The sequence below is a fragment of the Neoarius graeffei genome, chromosome 1 (assembly GCF_027579695.1).
Source record: "Neoarius graeffei isolate fNeoGra1 chromosome 1, fNeoGra1.pri, whole genome shotgun sequence".
In the NCBI taxonomy this organism is placed as follows: domain Eukaryota; kingdom Metazoa; phylum Chordata; class Actinopteri; order Siluriformes; family Ariidae; genus Neoarius; species Neoarius graeffei.
The window spans coordinates 29,519,656-29,536,970 of NC_083569.1; the positions used below are offsets into that span (position 1 = coordinate 29,519,656).

At 39.4% G+C, this 17,315-nt stretch overlaps 6 non-coding genes across 6 annotated transcripts; 1 reads left to right on the forward strand and 5 right to left on the reverse strand.

Annotated features, from left to right (window-relative positions):
* Positions 1-765: 765 nt before the first annotated feature.
* LOC132897344 (U2 spliceosomal RNA) lies at positions 766-957 on the forward strand. The gene has a single exon (XR_009656304.1). It is a non-coding gene; the product is annotated as a U2 spliceosomal RNA (small nuclear RNA).
* Positions 958-1,226: 269 nt separating this feature from the next.
* LOC132896217 (U5 spliceosomal RNA) lies at positions 1,227-1,339 on the reverse strand. Its single transcript, XR_009655970.1, has one exon. It is a non-coding gene; the product is annotated as a U5 spliceosomal RNA (small nuclear RNA).
* An 11,799-nt stretch (positions 1,340-13,138) lies between these two features.
* On the reverse strand, positions 13,139-13,211 carry trnat-ugu (transfer RNA threonine (anticodon UGU)). The gene has a single exon. It is a non-coding gene; the product is annotated as a tRNA-Thr (tRNA).
* Positions 13,212-15,205: 1,994 nt separating this feature from the next.
* LOC132896133 (U5 spliceosomal RNA) lies at positions 15,206-15,318 on the reverse strand. The gene has a single exon (XR_009655942.1). It is a non-coding gene; the product is annotated as a U5 spliceosomal RNA (small nuclear RNA).
* A 1,478-nt stretch (positions 15,319-16,796) lies between these two features.
* Positions 16,797-16,987, reverse strand: LOC132897058 (U2 spliceosomal RNA). Its single transcript, XR_009656229.1, has one exon. It is a non-coding gene; the product is annotated as a U2 spliceosomal RNA (small nuclear RNA).
* A 186-nt stretch (positions 16,988-17,173) lies between these two features.
* LOC132896613 (U5 spliceosomal RNA) lies at positions 17,174-17,287 on the reverse strand. Its single transcript, XR_009656111.1, has one exon. It is a non-coding gene; the product is annotated as a U5 spliceosomal RNA (small nuclear RNA).
* Positions 17,288-17,315: the final 28 nt, after the last annotated feature.

Consider the following 17,315-nt stretch of genomic DNA (forward strand, 5'->3'; position numbering starts at 1 on the left):
GTAAGAAAGCACACATAACTATTATAAAGACACCGGCATCTATCAGTAGACACAAGATGCATCTTCAATTGGCCTATCAGCTTGTAAGAATGATCTCCCAAGCCAAGTATAGATCTTTAACAATTTATTTGGGCACGAGCTCTGTTAAATGTTTTGATGTTAGGAAAAAAAGTAATAGCTACATATCTGTACTAAAAAAGAAGATAAACCCAACCTTACAAGCTGCATATAGGCCTACTGAAACAAACTACTTACTTTAGATGGGCCTGTTAAACATGTCCCTGGCATCTTATTTGTTTGTATTATTCATTCTTTTTTAAGTTTGGTTTTCTTCATCACTTCACAGTAATCACTTATTAAAACTCATGCAGCAAACCTAAGTCTGAATTCAAGACACCAGCATCTTCATGAACCGTGCTTAGAAACACCACGAGAAACACTGGGGTATTTACCATTGCACGCGAGTCAGCAGCAGTGATAACCATGTGATGCTGTCCAACCAGTCACGGAGCAGCGCGGACATTTTGACCTGCAATTCACATCCAGCAGTTGCTACCAGACTCACAGTCATTGCTCGCTCATCATATATTTTTGGTTCATTGTTACCAGTAGATCGACCTTGTATAATGATAAGCATCAATAATTTACTGATTTGTTAGTGTTACAGTGAGAGTATCATTCTGTTGATTGCCTTACATTATGTGTGAAGCCTGCCACATTTAGCTAAAGAAAATCTGTGTTGGTGTCACCAGACTAGAAGCATGCTAACCTTCTTAGCACTTTTGGCTAAGATCAAGTGTAGTATCTGTTTTTATCAGTTTAATACCTGATATGTTCTCTAAATGAGGATGTTATATTAAACAGATGTTTAGAACAGGGAGCTGGAATAGGGGCTTGCTCCTTCTGCTCCACACATCAACCTGCTATTGTAGTACCTCCAGGAATGGTGCTCTTATTTCCAAAACAAAGGAAAACTTTTTTTTTTTGGTGTACCAATTTAATGTTTGATATGTTGTCTAAATGACGATAATGTATTAAATGTATTTTTTAGAGTAGAGAGCTGGAATAGGGGCTTACTCCTTCTGTTCCATGCATATTATAACAGTTCTATTGTTCCAAAAATTACAGCTGAATCCTTTTGGAGAGAGACATTGTTTTGTGTGTGCGGGGAGGTGTTTCCATGTAAAAAGCTCGATATTTCTAACATTCAATCACCAAAAATATACAGCTCTGCCAGAGTAAAGCCTGCAAAAATAAGTTGAACTAATAACGTTCCTCTCCACGGAAATCTTTAGTAAAAGCAGAAAGATTTATGCATCAATGAAGAGAAACCTGAGCTGCACTTAACACTGGATCAGGTTAGTGACACTGGATTGGAGGTGCAGAAAGCTGGTATAGGGTAAGGTGGCCTGGGCCAATCTCTTACACCTTTACAGCTTTATTAGCCATTGCACACAGGCAGAGAAATGTCTGACCAACAAGCATTTTTGATTAATAAATAAGTAAGTAGGGGGTGTTGAATGTTGAAAAGGAACAGTTGAGTGTTGTGTGATCTGTCTAATGAAAAAGTAGGGGAAGAATTACTGCAGACTAACGGTCCAGTTACTTGTTGAGCATGGAGAAAACAAGGAAATTGCTGGCACTAAATTCAAAAGGGGCATATATACTGTATACTTAATAAAAAAAAAACAACAACTCAGTTTCAGCATTTGATATGTTGCCTTTTATTTGTTTGTTTGTTTGTTTGTGATTGATGCATGTCATGCCTTAGGGAATTCCATGTAATTCCTTTGACATGTAATGAAATACATTCGTTAAATAAAGTGAAAATAAAGTTACTGTATATTTGAATTAATTAACTGTTTATTAGATCAATGCATGTGTTTCATAGAGAAGAAAATTATCGCACTGTCTGCTAATATCACATAAACTACAGAAGGTCCTTATGCTAATGAACTGTGTAATATTATCAGAACATTCAGCAACATGCAGAATTATCACACATGATTAACTGTATTATCTACATTCAATATTTGTTTTAATGATTTGATTTAAATAATTATGACTCCTTCTTTTTAATTTCTAATTAAAAGATGGCAGAATGTACAAGATTATTCACTGAGAGATTGATGTCAGAATTGATGTGACTGTGAAAGTAGGTGGAGCAAGATGTGGTGAGATGCAGTTTAGACAGTTACACAGAGTTACTGCCATTTACCGGTATATCGACTGCAAGAGAGACACAGCAATCATGTTACTCTTCTTTGTTTTTATAGTCGTTAAAACCTTTGGTAAGTCATTTATATTATACACAAACTTCAGGTGGATGCTGGAGATTTTTGTACTGACACCTAAACATGATGATTTAGTTGGTTTAAAAAAAAAAAGTCACTAAACAATGAAAATAGAAATGTTTATGATGTTGCAATGTCTTTACTGCAGGTGCTGTTGACAGCAGCATTAAATCAGACCAAACCATTATATCTTCAGCTGAGGGCAGCAAAACCACACTGACCTGCACATATGATGACTCGGCTAGAGATCTCCACTGGTATCGACAAAAGCCTCAATCAGGACCAGAGTTTCTTCTGATGATTACTATATCTTCAAATTATGTCACTGAAGCTAAACAACCTGACCCAAGACTGTCTATCAGACTTCATAAAAAGGAAAAGAAAGTAGATGTGGAGATCTTTCCTGCTGCAGTATCAGACTCTGCACTGTACTACTGCGCCATGGAGCCCACAGGGACACAAAACTCAAACACACTGTACAAAAAGTGCAGACTGATTTTTTTCCCCTCAGGAGGGGGAGCTGTTTACCTGTTTCATTCAAATACAGTTTTCTGTCTGAGTTCACAAAGTTTGATATTTATTTGCTTTGAATATCTACAGCCATCATCTTTGGTAATGCTTTCTTTGAGCAATCAATGGGGGAAAAGTTACACTTCCTATGACAATGTAACACAATGTTCAGACCTTAATATGAAGAAATAGTTTGAGATTCTGATTCATAATTTAACACGATGGTTTCCACCCTCATTATTTAACAGATTATAAAATAGCACTTGATCCAGTACGCTGATGTTAGCAGTCAGCTTTCTCAGGCAGGTGTCTGTTCCTCCTATGGAGCACTTGCATGTGACGTCACAGCCGATCCAGATTGTGACAGACGCCATCTTGTCGGTCAAATGCCATATTCCGCCTTCTACTTCTACTTCTGGTTCTACTTCTGCTTTTACTTCTACCTTTTCTTCTGGAAAACCCTACTATATACAATTCTACTACAACGGCTGCGGCTACAAGCTCTCCCTACCTGTGCACATTTTTTATGTTTTTTGTGTGTATTTTTGTGTGTTGTTCGTCTGTACCGGACTTCAATATCCACTACAACTGTATGGACTTACTGGACATGAATTCCAGCAGAAAATGATGGTTTGTAGCGATTTCCATCGCATGCACAACATTCCGGACGAGAAAAAAAAAACATTCCGGACGAGATAGCGAGACCAGCGGGGTCTCTATGGATTGTTATCGGAAGCAAAGCGAAGGAGGCGGCACCGGGAGCAAAAGCGAGGCTGCAGGCAGAGCCGGCCTGTTGACTAAGCTCAGAAAACAGCCACTCAAACCTCCACTGCTAAGCCTCTCTCTCTCCAACGCCAGATCCATGTAAACAAGACGGACGATTTGGAATTACAACTGGAATTACCTTATTCTATTCTATAATCGGCTGGTCAGTGCTATACTCAATACTTAAGTGACTTACCCATCCAATGAGGATTTGTTTACAAGATGCCACATCTGAGTCGCTGACAAATCCTGAATTTCTGTAAAGATAACTGTCCAGAGATTTATAGGCACAGTGTTTCACCACTGAACAGCGAGGGAAAGTTGATGAGGTAATTATACACGTCCGGGTATTCTGGCAGTTCAAAATCCGGTCGTGAAAACTCCATCCGGAAAGCCATAAGGGTCACAAATCTGTAGATCGCTTATTTTAGACATATATCTAGTTATCTGTTCATTAGAAAAATGAGCCGTGTAGTCCGTCGGTTGAAATTGATCCATTCTGTACACGAGTGCAGCAGTATTCAGCGGTGTTTTTGACCGACAAGATGGCGGTTGTGTACTTTCCGGTCACGTGACTGCAAGATCTCTATTGATCTGAGGTCTGAAGAAGAAGAACTGACAGCCAAGTTAGCAGCTAACAAGCAATCTGTAACAGTCCCTGATGTGGCTGGAGCACAGAAGCACAGCAGGTGGGAGTTGATGTTCACACACACACTTTATTTTTCCTATTTTCTTTGCTTTTCAGCTTTAATCTCATACAGTCACACACAACGCACACGTGTTCTGGTCGAGAGAGCTCCCCTTCTCTGCTCTCCCCCTCATTTTATGCTCCGCCATCTCTGCAACACATACACATACACACACACGTTAACTGACAACAGGTGTAATGACGTGGCCACTCACCTTCCCTGACCTCGCCCTCCATGCACAAATTGATGCTTGGCCACGCCTCTGCTGCCACACTATCAAATTCAGTAAACACAAAGCCTTGTTGAATAGAAAAGAGCTCTCAGATGCAGTGTCTTGCAAAAGTATTCATCCCCCTGGTGTTTGTCCTGTTTTATTGCATTACAAGATGGAATTAAAATGGATTGTTGGAGGGTTAGCACCATTTGATTAGCACAACATGCCTACCACATTAAAGGTGAAATCTGTTGGTTTATGGTGACACAAACAATAATTAAGATAAAAAAAAAACCCAGAAATCTGGAGTGTACATCGGTCCCCCCCCCAAGCGACCTTTTGCTGTAATTCTCTATTGGAATCTATACTTATGACTTTTTGTTTATTCTATCGAAATAAATATATTATGGGGTGGCATGGTGGTGCAGTGGTTAGTACTGTCACTTCACGGAAAGTAGGTTATGGGTTTGAACCTTTCCGTTTGGAATTTGCATGTTTTCCCCGTGCCTGCGTGGGTTTCCTCTGGGTGCTCCAGTTTCTTCCCACAGTCCAGAGACATGCAGATTAGGTCAACTGGGTACTCTAACTTGCCCATAAGTGTGAATGTGAGTGTGAATGGCTGTTTCTCTGTGTTAGCCCCACAATAGATTGGTGATCTGTCCAAGGTATCCCCCTCCACTGTCAGCTGGTATTGGCTCCAGCTCACCTGACACCTGCAATGAATAAGTGGTATAGAAAATGAACGAATGAATTAATATATTATAGTGGCTCATATTAGTCAACAATATTATCACAAAATTCAGCAAAACATGTACATTAACAGAATTAACATACATCATAAACTATATTATCCCCATTTAATATTTGTTTTAATGAATGGATTGTTACTCCATCTTTGTAATCCTGCTGCAGTATCAGACTCTGCACTGTCATCCTGCACCCTGGAGCTCACAGTGACACAAAACTCAAACACACGGCCTTCTCCAAACTCAGATTAGGATGAGTTCAGATTTAATTTAAACTTTATTTATTGATATTAATGAGCCAATAAGAAGTCCATACAGTGTTCGACAGCAGCACTTCCTGGGTGTGCACTTCTTAGAGATGTGTTCCCTCATGTGGAAAGTTCAGCACATACAGCACTATTATACAGAGTCCTCACAGAGCTGTGTTCAGAAATGGCTCAACCATACAATTTACTGTACACAGTGAGATACATCCCACTGATTCTCACTGTCGCAACAGGTAATTAACTTTCATCAGCTCATCATTACATTAATTAGTACAATCATGAATTATTACAATACATTTTAACTGCTAAATCATTGTATTAATTAATACACATGTTTGTTTTCATCTAGTAATTTCTTAATTTATCAAGTCTGTATTTGATTAAAAAAAATACTTCACTGATTTATTTATTCATATTCTTTTTTACAACAGGCAGTTTTGCAGACAAAATTTGGCCGACAGATGAAGATGCCAACATTGTCAGGAAAGAAACAGACACTGTTATTCTGAAATGTTCATATGAGTCAAGCAGCAATAATATTTTGCTTTACTGGTACAAACAATATCCGAACAGCGCACCACAGTTTTTACTGTATAAAGGCGCAAGGTCAAGATCTGACCAGAGCACTCCTGATGATCGTCGATTAGAGTCAAAAACAACCAGAGACTCCACTGAACTTACTATCAGAGGTCTAAAGCTCTCAGATTCTGCGCTCTATCACTGTGCTCTTAGAGATGTAGCACAGTAATACAGAGTCAATGAAAGGCTGTACAAAAACATACAAATGGTATACATGAAGCTTCTAAAACCACAGATCAAAGATACTCCCTTTACCAGCTCATTGGTTAACCACAGACACAAACAACACTCATGGTAACACATGCACCTGGAGGAAATAGAAGAGAATAATAATGAGGGATTAACACAACAACTCCACATTAATCACAGTGAATTCAAAAACCTACATGTTTCATTCTCCAAAATATTTTAATGACACTTCCAGATCCATTGTGTCAGGTTTTGCTGGTTTGCACTGGAATAAAACTAATGAACTCTTTTCTGGGTTTCCTCATAACCTACTGTAATCAATTTTCATTTGTTCATTCATTCACTCATTCATTTGCTCATGTGTTGATTATGCATGTAGGTATATATGTACGAACAGATGTGACTATGATCATACAGATACAAAAAAATAATGAAATGGAAAAATAAGAAAATTCCCAGTGGAATTTGCTTTTCCTTTTTCCATCGCAAGATTTGATTCCACTGAACTTTGATGAATATGGGTCATGTATATCATGTAAACAAAATTATGTGATTAATGGATGATGACTCTAAACTTTCATCAATCACTATTTTTTTTCAATTTATTTTGTGATTCAAACTTTCAAACATGCATTTAGGTGGATTGGTCACACTAAATTTCCTATACTGTCCACTTTATTAGGAACACCTGCACATTCTTGCAATTATCTCATCAGCCGATTATGTGGCAGCAGCATAATACAAAAAAAAAAATCATACAGATACAGGGCAAGAGCTTCAGGTAATGTTCACATCAAATATCAGAATGAAGAAAAAGTGTGATCTCTGTGATTTTGATCATGGCATGGTTGTTGGTACCAGAAAGGTTGGTTTGAGTATTTCAGAGACTGCTGATCTTCTGGATTTTCACACACACCAGTCTCTACAGGTTACACAGGATGGTGAGAAAAACAAGCAAGCAAACAAAAAATTGAGTGACAATTCTCTGCATAGAAACTGTTAGGCCGCCACTCTAATTGTGTTTAGTTAATCTTTTCTGTAATAATAATGTAAGTCTCTGATGTTAGTGGAATACTGAAGTGCAGCAGGTGGGAAATGATGTTAACACAGACTTTATTTCTCATTTTGGGCTGCTTTTCAGTTTTACTAATCTCATTCACTCGCTCACACACTCATACACGTGCTCTGGTCAGGAGAGATCCCTCTCTTCACTCCCTCCTTTCTATCCTCCGTCGTCACTGCAAAACAAACACACACAAACACACACACACCATTAGTTGACAACAGGTGTACTGACTTTCCCACTCACCTTCCCTGGCCCCGCCCTCCATTCACAAACCGATGCCTGGCCACACCCCTGCTGCCACAAATAATAATAAAAATTATCGATATGTGCAGTGATGTTGGTGATACTACACTGTGTAAGAGTGAAGTTGTTGAATGTCTTTGTCATAAATCTTTTCAGTGTTGCACTTTGTACACAGTCCCTGAGCACTCATCTCACAGCCAGCAAATTTACTGCAAACAGCAAACATTCTAGCAAACCTGCGGCAAAAAATACAATTAGGGATCAATTGTTTGCTGTAAGTTTTCCACAAAGTTAGCCACAAGTGCACCAGAGGTTTGCCACAAAATTAATTTGCATGTGAAAATATGACCTTGCCACAAATTTGTGGCAACATTGCCAAAGGTTCACCACAACTGTCTACCAGAAACCTGAACTTTTGTAAGGGACGTCTCCAGTCTACTTACCGGTATGTTTTTGGAAGGAGATCAGAAACTGGATAACCTGGAGGAAACACGTGCAGGACTCGAGGAGAAATTCACATAGAGGTTATCAATGTTTACTTCCCATCCCAACCTGTGAACACCCAGGTATATGCAAGTACAATGTCTGGCCAAAAATATGTGGACACTTGACCATGACACCCATATGTGCTTTCTGAACTTCTTATTCAGAAGGCAGGACATTAATACCATGAATGCTGAGTTCAACTGTCAGTTTGGATAAAAGCTACTCTAAATGTAAATGAAGGCCACAGGAAGGAAGGAAGAAACCTAAAGCAAGTAAAACACTCAGTTTACCACTCACACACTCCAACTGAAAACCACTTCAACTCTCTTTCACACCAGCAAACCTCTCTCTCTCTCACACACACACAACATACACCACTCCCCTGTAAGGCCTAATGACTTGATGACATCTTTGATAGTATTACCAAGACCAGCAGCTGTTTTTTCTCTCACTTTAATGAAATCCTCCAGAAAATGTCTGTTATAAAATAAACAACCAAAAATATTTTGAATTGATTGTGAGATTACATTGCAGACTTTCAGTTTGAAATTGTGTGTATTTAGAGGAGGGTTTCTCTTTCCATCTGCCCAACCCCCTCCCTCTCTCACTACACATGCGACACCTGAGATACCAGTGACCCCGTCTTGCCACCATCGCATTCTGGCTTCATCCTTCAGGATAAATTCTATCTATGTAAAATTTATATATTTCTGTAAAGCTGCTTTGTGATGATGTCCATTGTTAAAAGCATTCTACAGGTAAAATTGAATTTAATTGTATTTTATTGTCATTAAATTTGTAGGTACATAGCCCATCTCTTTAAGAAACTACATTTCCCATCAGCCAACTTCCGTGTTGACCTGCGTCATGCCAGAGCGGGAGCACCAACATCACGTCCTCCATGAAAGCATAAATAACGGAACAAACTTCCACTCTTCCTCTTTCCGTCGCAGGACCAGCGGTCTGCGTACACAAAGAGGCTGCTCACCCAAGCAAATTTAAAAAGACGTCTTTTTCTTTCTTTCTTGCAAGATCCACAAGTTAGCGCGATTTCTTTGTTTACCACTGGCCACGGTAGACTCTAAGATCGCGCGATTTTAAACTCAGTGAGTTACAACCGGTTTCATTCATTAAGTACGTACGACTGCAGCTCAAAGCAGTTAATTTATAATTAGGAGCGACCAGAATTCCTCCTGATTGAAGCGCTGTGCACATTGTTTAATCAGAGACTTTCTTTTCATCATGAGCGACCATGCGTCGGATCAAGAAGTTCTCTGCGCCTCACGGAAGCTACTCACATGCTCCACAGGCGAAACTCCGAAAGCCTCGGAACATCTCTTCATAATCTTGCTAGAGGCAAGATATTGAGTAAGACTTGGCATTTTTGGGCATAATTAAAGCTAGTCTTAGGAATTTGCTTTTATTGAAATAGTGTGAATTTAAACCCAGGTTTATTTGTTACACTGTTAAACACGCAGCGTGTTGAATTGATTTATTTTGTTCTATGTTCTCTCAATTGTTTAATAGATAGGCTGTGCATGCTTCTCTTTATTCCTACTGACATATTTAATTCTCCTTATCATACATCTTGATCTTATCAAGATTTCAGTGGATTTAGTAGTGTTATGAGCTAGCATTCCTTTGTCTTAGCTTAGCCACATGAGGTTAATCTAAGCCCACACACACGTGGTCACAGGCCCCACCAGGCCTGATAAACCACAATTTAGCTAGCCACCAGAGCTAAATCCTTTGTTCTCAAACCCCACGTGGTGACACACCCTCCTTAGCTAGCCACACGGATAATTCTTTTGTCTACTTAACAACACAAAGCTAATCTAGGCCTCACCACGTGCTCAAACACACCTCAGTTAGCATCCCACGCTAGCTTCTTCCTTTTGCTAGGCCATAGGTCTAAACACGTGGTCAACTCCCCCACGTGGCCACCACTCACAAACACACCTTAGCTAGCAACAGAGCTAATCCTTTGTTCTACTAAGATAACATTCCTTTGTCTTAGCTAGCCACCAAACTAGGCCTCCACCACGTACACACACACCCACACAAACACACACACACCATATCATATTTGTATATAATGATTCCATCTGCTATTATCCATTTTTATCTTCGTTATAATAAATTCCATTTATTATTGAAACTGTGTGTTTTATTTGTGTTCCAATATCTTTGAAGTCCCCAATCTCCCAAAGAATTCAAAAAGGTGCATATAAGTTATGTAATACGGTAAGTGATCATAATAATTTGGAATATACCATAATTTAGCTGTTTGGTAATTTATTATTAAGCACCAAAATTAATGGTATGATTCACTTTAAATGATTCACTTTGAATGTTTACATTTAAATGATTCAATTTAAATGATTCAAATGAGACTGATTCAATTTAATTATTAACCTTCAAATTTAATGAGACTGATTTAATGAGATTGATCACTTAATAATTACCAAATGTACCTACAAATTGTATGAGCCAACATACAGAGAGAAGGTGAAGTGGGTCAGAGGACTACAGTAGAAGCAACAATCCATGGAGGAAAACAAAAGAGATGATTTTTGACCCAAGTAGGACTCACAGTCCCACACTGATCAATCTGTGCTCTTCCGCTAGTGTGATCATGGAGACAGTCTTGGGGTGCACATGACAGAGGATCTTATCTGTGCCAGAAAATCCCAACATTGTCTCACTTTTCTGCATAGGCAGGAGAGCAAACCTCACCCCTCCTAGCTTCAATACATTTAGGGGAACCATAGACAGCATCCTGTGCAGCTCTGTGAGTATCTTCTCTGAAAACTGCATTCTGTGTCAAAGCACAAGCTGCTAGAACACATAATGAAAACCACTGGAACCATCATCAGAGTTTCTCTTACCTCAGTTGAGGATCTTTACCAGAAAATATGAATTTTAAAAAACTACCCACTTTAAGCATGTTCCCTCCCATCCTGCTAACAGAATATTTAATAATCTGCTCATCTACAGTACATGAGCTAGAAAGCTTTCCAGAAAGGTCCACAAAAAAGACTTCTTATTCCCAGCATCCATTTTTATCTGTGCAAAATGTGGCAAAGTGGTAGGGATGAGTGAAAGAAAATAGATAGATAGATAGATAACCTTGGTGTGTTAAAATCTTTCTCCTTTCTACACAAGATGGCATAGTCAATTATCTTACTGTGGGCCAAGTACTAGGATCCTGCACACACACCCCAGAGATATAGACTTCTGTCATTATATAAATAACACTTTACACAATTATATAGGCTCGATCTGTTCTTCAGTCATACATACATAGTACATTTATATTCACCGATCAGCCATAACATTAACACCACTGGCAGGTGAAGTGAATTACATTGATTATCTCGTTACAATGGCACCTGACAAGAAGTGGGAAATATTAGGCAACAAGTGAACAGTCAGTTCTCGAAGCATTATTGCCAACTTAGTGACTTTTTTAAATTAAAAAAAAAAGTGACTAGCGACAAATCTTGTGAGTTTTTGGACAAATCTTAGCTACTTTCGATAGACGATATCTTTGTCTCCAGAGGATTAAAAGGTTTATTCACTACAGGGCAGATGAGGCCGAATCATCCCTGACTGAAAACGAAACATCCTTCTTGTGGTTGGTTTCCCAGGCAGACAGAGGCTGTGCACTGTGGGAGAGAAAAAATAAGGAAAACACCTTGTCTCTTCAAACTTTCTCTCTGAGTAATCATTTTATATGGAAATATAGTAATTATCACTGCACGGTTGTTTTCTTTAAAATTTTGTGCATGGTGATTTTGTCAGATGACACTGAGGTTATAAAATAGGAATTTTCTCAGTGCAGAGCAGCAGCGTGAAAATGGCTTGGATGTGACTGCTGGTGAACATGTTATTTTAATAGGCCACGTTTTAGTCACTATTTCATACTCGTTCCATTGCCTAATAACCGAAACAGGAAAAAAAAATGTAAATGAGAACAGCTTTATTGGGAATTAGGCTGTACTAAAATTATGTCCGTCACCAGCTATGCAGTCACTGAGGTCCAGACCTCAGTATTTTTTTTTCAGAACTAAAGAAAAAAGGCAACTGATTAAAAAGAGTGAACTTCCCTGATAAGAAGACTGCATGCTGTCCAAACACATCTTCTCGTCAGCCATCATCACATGGTCCATTGTTGATGTTATCAACTGTGCATTGATAGAGACTTGAGTGCAAAGTGTTCTGCAGAAATTGCACACCAAAGACACCTTCAATCCCTCAGTCTCATCCACAGTAATCACACTGATCTTTAAACTGTCCATATGGAGACATTCTCACCAGCAGAAAATGGTCTTCAAGTGATGTGAAATCATGAGCAGCACTTGCTCACCTTCTCAATATCCCCTCTTTTGTCTGGATCAACGTTCTACGTTCAAAGCGTCCCTTACAGGCCCCAGCAAGGATCAAACTCATGATCTCTAGTTTATGAGAGCAGTGCTCTTACTACTGAGCCTTGACTCTTTCACAGCGGCTGAAGATTGGGGCCACAGCAGAACCTTGAAGATCCTGTGCCAATCCTCAATAGAGCCCACAGAAACTGCTATAACATTACTCACAACTTTAGTTCCTAGCTGCAGTTAGCTTCTGTTTACTATTTGCCTCACAAAAAATGGGCACACATTTTAAATAATGTGGTGTGTCAATCATAGACTGGGCTGTGGGCTGTACATTCTAGCTAAACACACTGAGCAGCAGCCAGTGGTTTTCAGGTGATGAGAACTACAACCAAAAAAATCTAACCAGTGTTTTTGGTTCTTTTTTTTAATGTAATTTTCTCAACCTCTTGCTTTTTCCATGCATATCTCATAGACTTCTTGTCCCAAGTTCCCAAGCACTATATAGTCCAAAATTGTAATTGTGTAACCAGGAACTTACAAATATGTGCAGCATGATAAGAATCCTTTAGAGTTTTAGCTGCAGTCTTTTTGTTGATATCAACTCGCTCACTGATAGAGAACTGAGTAGAAGAAACAGTAAGAGCTCTCAGGCAACAAATGATAAGGCACCACTTTTTTCTCAGTCACAATTCTTTACCTTCAGAAGGCAGGTTAAAGGCCCCAGTGAGAATTGAGCTCACCACTCCTGGTTTACAAGGCCAGTGCTCTAACCACTGAGCTATGGAGCCTTAAACAAGTACCTATCTATTGATCCATACAAAATTACTCAAAATGATTGGAGCGATGACAATGGTTAGCGCTGTCGCCTCACAGCAAGAAGGTCCAGGTTCGAGCCCCGTGGCCGGTGAGGGCCTTTCTGTGCGGAGTTTGCATGTTCTCCCCGTGTCTGCGTGGGTTTCCTCCAGGTGCTCCGGTTTCCCCCACAGTCCAAAGACATGCAGGTTAGGTTAACTGGTGACTCTAAATTGACCGTAGGTGTGAATGTGAGTGTGAATGGTTGTCTGTGTCTATGTGTCAGCCCTGTGATGACCTGGTGACTTGTCCAGGGTGTACTCCGCCTTTTGCCTGTAGTCAGCTGGGATAGGCTCCAGCTTGCCTGCGATCCTGTAGAACAGGATAAAGCGGCTAGAGATAATGAGATGAGAATAAAAATAATAATAAAAAACCCTTATTGTTTACTGAATGAGAAGGGCAGGGAAGATTGAGAATCCAGCAGCTATGGTTTGTTTACACCCAATATTAAAACTTACAGCATCTTAGCAATCACCACAAAGACGCCTACAAAAAGCAAGAATCGGAGACAGTTTCACTAACTCTTTACATGCCAGCAGCCAAATCAGTTTCTCTGACCACCACTTCACTGGAATTAAACTCGCAAGCAAAAGTCATGTGACTGAATACAACCTTTGTTCTATTCCAGGTTAAGCACTTGCAAAGAACAATTGAAAAACTTCTCTGTGGATTGTCGATGAATATAATGGCAAGCTCATGGTCGCAAACTGTGACTGTATGGCAGGCTTTGGAGAGAACTTTTTTGTCCTTTCTCAAGATCTGCGCCAGCAGCTCAATATAGGCTATGAACAGGAATGAAGATAATGGGCACCCCTGGTGGACACCAGAGCGAACATCAATCACTTTTGTGAGGTGCCCATTTACCAAAATTCTGTTGCAAATATCTTGATACAGCAGACCCACCCACTCTTTAAACCTCCCTGGAAAACCCGCCTTTTCCAGTACCTGAAAAAGATACTGGTGTGAGACCCGATCAAAGGCTTTCTCAAAGTCTAAATTTATAACTAATAGCCAAAAGTTTCTGTCCCTCGCAAAACAGATGGCGTCTCGAACAAGCACTCGGCTGTCCGTGATCTTCCTCAGGAGGATGGCACAGGCTTGATCCGGGTGGATCATGTCTTCTAAAACTGTTGACATACATCGTGATAGTTTGCTAAAAAGCTTACAATCAAAATTTAAAAGGATGATCGGTCTCCCATTCCTCAAGTCTGTCTTGTCACCTTTTTTGCGCAGTAAAGCAACTATCCCTATCCTGAAACTGTCTGGAAGTCGAGCCAGCCTTTCAAATTCTTTAAAATCAGTCAAAATGTCATTTGCTAAAACATCCCAAATGGTTTGATAAAATTCCAGAGGGAGTCCAACCGCTCCTGGAGACTTTCGTTGTTTAAAACCTTGAAGACAGTTTTGCAATTCTAAAATAGTAAAATCCTTGACTAATACACCATGACTGTTTTTTTTTGTCTAAAAAACTTAAAACTTCCTGCACTGTTTCAGAATGCACAACTTTACTTCTGTAGATGTTTCCATGTTAATTTAAAAAAAACAAAAAAGCCCAAACCAAAAAAAAAAAAACCTCTACCATGTTTAAAGGAGATACGCAGAACCTTTATTTTTAAATACATTTCTGAGTGGATAATATCTCCATCCTTGACTCTTGTTTGCTGCATAAATGGGAATAAATATATATATATATATTTTTGAGAGTTAAAATTGACCACAAAGTTGGCATTTGAGCTGCCCTGCTGAGCCAGCCAGCCCTGAGTGTGTAACGTCACAGCGGTAACCGGTTTTAAGGCCGAGGCCTTTGACAGCTATAGATCAAAGTCATATAAAAAAAAATGTATGGTGAAAGGGGCTTTTTTTTTGTGTGTGTGTGGTGGGGGGATCCATGCAAAAAGCTTGATATTTCTAACATTTGACCACCAAAAATTTCTCTACCAGAGCAAAGCCTGCAAAAATAAGTTGATCTCAATAACATTCCTCTCCACAGAAATCTTTAGTAAAAGGCAAAAGATTTATGCATCAATGAAGAAAACCTGAGCTACACTTAACTCTGGATCAGGCTAGTGAAACTGTATAGAGTTTTCACGTGATGTCATCAAACCGGAAGTCGGCCATATTGGAGGCATTGGACACATCAACAGCAAAGCAATCTTTGTGAATGTTTCAATAAACAAACCAAATAATGGTGAATTACTGCACAGTTTTGGGTTGCCACAATCACTCAGATAGCGAGAAACATCTGCACTTCTACTGATTACCTAAAATAATCTAAACTCAGGGGGAGGAAAACAGAAAATTGTCAGAGGAGTGTCGTCGTCTCTGGCTTGCCACACTACACCAGGATCTGACCGACAAAAATCCGCACAACATAAGAGTGTGTTCAGTTCACTTTGTATCAGGTATGAGGTTTTTTTTTTTTTTAAGTTTTGATCTATGTCTTAAAATTAAACATAACACCATATTTCTACTGTCTAGCCGTGATGGTGCTTCTGTATGTTCTCTTGAGAGTAAGCTAAAGTTAAAAATCACAATCAGCCATCTGCTGTCAGCTGAGGTAGGCCCACAGGGGATGTGCACGCATGACCTACAGTATATCACTGTACATGTAATGTACACAGTACACACCTTTGCTTTCACCAGACATTTGTCACCAAATTTCCATGCTTTTCGTTCCCTGACTCAGACACAGCACATCTGGTTATAGGCTTCTAGTCCCTTGAAACACTTCAGATCCTCAGCAGTGTATGGACTTGGCCAAAAAAAAAAATAAGTAGTTGATGATGTCTGGGTATATTACAGCCGGCAGTAACACGTTGTTTTCACTCAGTTTCTCTCCCATTTCATATGGTTCCAGGCTGTTGATTAACTGCAGTTTCTCCAGATAGTAGGCTCTTACACTGGGCTCTAGGCTTTCTACATACTTTCTAGCAGCTTCTGTCTTCTTACTGCAAGTTTCTTTAACCAATACCATTACAAAAAATGTGATTTTTTTTTTTTCTCGAGTGAAATAGAAACACTGTTTACAGAAATCAAAACCTCTAATATGGTACACATCTCGAACTTTCATGCTTTGGTGATGTTGGTGAAAACACTACTGGAAGTCCAGAAAGCTGGTCCAGGGTAAGGTGGCCTGGGCCAATCTCTTGCATCTTTACAGCTTTCTTAGCCATTGCAAACAGGCAGAGAAATAAATAAGCCAGTAAGTAAATAAAAAGAAAGAAAGCAGAAGGTAGATGTTATGTGATCTGTCTCATGAAAAAGTATTACTGCAGACTAACAGTCCAGCTGCTTGTTAAACATGGAGAAAACCAGAAAACAGGAGACCAGACAAAAAAAAGAATTTTTTTTAATTTTTTGAACAAAATAACTCTTTCTAGACTACTATAATATCACACAGATACATGGAATAGAAAAAGCAAGCCCCAGTTCTAGCTCTTTGCTATCATCTACTCTTACAAAGAAAACGCAAACATTAAACTAACCTATTTAAGAAAAAAAAAGTTTACCCTTTTTTTTTAAACAAGGGCACAATTCCTGGAAATACTGCAATTCCAGGTTGATGCATGGAGCAGAAAGAGCAAGCCCTTATTCCAGCTCCCTGTTCTAAAAATCTGCTTAATATAGCATTCTCATTTAGAGAACATATCAGATATTAAACTGATAAGAACAGATACTACACTTGATCTTAGCCAAAAGGCCGAGAAGCGATAAAATTTTGCAGTGAACAGCTTTAAATAAACCACTTCCAAATATTAAACTCCAGAAAAGTAAACACAGCTAGACTCCGCCCCCAACAGCTGGATCCTTCTGAAGAGAGACATCGCCTTGGTGTGTGTGTGTGTGGTTTCCATGCAAAAGACTCGATATTTCTAACATTTGACCATGAAACATGTCCAGCTCTACCAGAGCAAAGCCTGCAAAAATAAGCTGAGCTCATTAACATCCCTCTCCCCGGAAATGTTTACTAAAAGGTGAAAGATTTGCGGTCAGTGCAGAGAAACCTGAGCTGCACTGAACACTGGATCAGGTTAGTGACA